This window comes from Sapajus apella, unplaced genomic scaffold, assembly GCF_009761245.1.
Source record: "Sapajus apella isolate SASKATOON/1434 unplaced genomic scaffold, GSC_monkey_1.0 scaffold62, whole genome shotgun sequence".
Taxonomy (NCBI): Eukaryota; Metazoa; Chordata; class Mammalia; order Primates; family Cebidae; genus Sapajus; species Sapajus apella.
In genome coordinates this window covers 7,088,311-7,089,987 of record NW_022437002.1, presented here as the reverse complement: position 1 = coordinate 7,089,987, position 1,677 = coordinate 7,088,311, and the positions used below count along the sequence as shown (strand labels likewise).

General features: G+C 50.0%; 1 protein-coding gene across 6 annotated transcripts in view; it reads right to left on the bottom strand.

Moving 5' to 3' along the window:
* Window positions 1–1,374, bottom strand: part of ZMYM1 (zinc finger MYM-type containing 1) — a 34,151-nt gene extending 32,777 nt beyond the window's left edge. For all 6 annotated transcript variants that reach the window (XM_032246887.1, XM_032246878.1, XM_032246882.1 and 3 more), the window contains exon 1: window positions 1,290–1,374. The gene's annotated coding sequence lies outside the window, so the exon portion shown is untranslated. The remainder of the gene's footprint in view (window positions 1–1,289) is intronic.
* Between the last annotated feature and the right edge of the window lie 303 nt (window positions 1,375–1,677).

The following is a 1,677-nucleotide window of genomic DNA, read 5'->3' as shown; positions in this document are numbered from 1 at the left end:
AAAAAAAAAAAAAAAAAAAAAAGATTTATTTTATTTAATTGAGTTCTGCAAGCTCTTTTATTAGCCTGATAAGAAGGCTGGAGGCAAAAGGCTATATGCTTTTCAAACCAAACTATAACGTCCATGGTTAATTCTACAGGCAATGAGGAGCCATAGTTTATACGAAGTGCCTTGCAACCGGGGTTATAGAAATGAGTAAGATTTCCCACCCAGTAAGTATATACAAGGTATAGAGCAGAAATGAGAAAAGAGAAGACGGTCAGTCTTCTGGCAGGTGAAATGTGAGCTGGATTTTAAAGTGTCTACCAACCAATAACGGGGGATATTCCTGGTATTGAGACGGCATGTACAAAAGCACAAATAGCGGGGCACGGTAGCTCACGCCTGTAATCCCAGCACTTTGAGAGGCCGAAGCGGGTGGATTGCTTCAGTTTAGGAGTTCGAGACCAGCCGAGGCAACATGGAGATTACCTGTCTCTACAAAAAACACAAGAATTAGCTGGGCATATTGGTGAGCACGGGCGAGGGGAGCGAGACCCTGTCTCAAAAAAGAACAAATACAGGGGAACTAGAAGGAATGGGACTATTGTTAAAGAGTGCTAGTAGAAGGAACTGGAAAGCTGGAAAAGAGGACTTGGGTCATGTCAGGAAGGTTCCTGACATTAAATACCTTAAAACTAATCTTGTGAATCATCACCGTCCAAACTGTGCTTTTGGGGTTCAGCAAACATTTCATTCTTTTGTTTTTTTGTTTGAGACGGGGTCTCGCTCTGTCGCCCAGGGTGGAATGCAGTGGCGCGATCTCGGCTAAATGCAACCTCTGCCTCCCGGGTTCAAGCCATTCTCCGACCTCTGCCTACCGAGTAGCTGGGATTACAGGCGTAAGCCACTGCACCTGGCCAGGAGTCAAATTCTTGAAAAAGCACTGCTCAGTGAAGGAGAGCTACAGGTGTGATGAGGGCTTTTGAAACTTAGGCTGCGGAGGGAGACCCAAAGTCTGAAAGCCCAGTTAACGACGCGGAAGCAGGAGGCGGCAAGAATCGCTGGAAGTGGGGAGCAGTAACACCCGAATCTCTCTGCGGGCACAGTTAAACGTGGCGACAAACACAATTCAGGTCTGGGCCTGGCCCGGAGTTCCCGACCCCCATCTGGCGGAATCTGCACTCAAGGCTCCGTCTCTAATACCCCTACCCGGCGCGTCATCCCCCGCTCCGACAGCAGAAACCCTGCCCCTTTCGAATAAGCCGCAGGAGTAAAGACCGAAACCAGAGTCCCATGAAGAAGCTTACTAATTTCTTCCAGAGACACCCGCCGCCTAAGACTTCTCAAACAATCCTCGAAGCAAAACGGCCCCGCCGGCCCCGCCCCTCTCCCGTCGTGCTTTGCGGCTGGGCATGCGCAGGGACGCCGGCCCAGCATGGTCCCGAGTGCCTGCGTTGGGAAGGGCGACCTTGGGATAGAGAGGGTGGGAGAGGGGGAGGGGACGAGTCCTTCTGTCCGTTTGGGATCTTACCCTTGAGGTCATCGCTGGCTGGCAGCCAAAGTGGGACCCTTATGTCAGAGCTCAAGCAGGACAGTTACATTTCCTGGATTTGAGAGATGGCTCTACCACTCATTAGCTGCGTGCTAGTAAGCGATTTGACAACTTCTATAAATCTCAATTTATAGAAGTTGGGG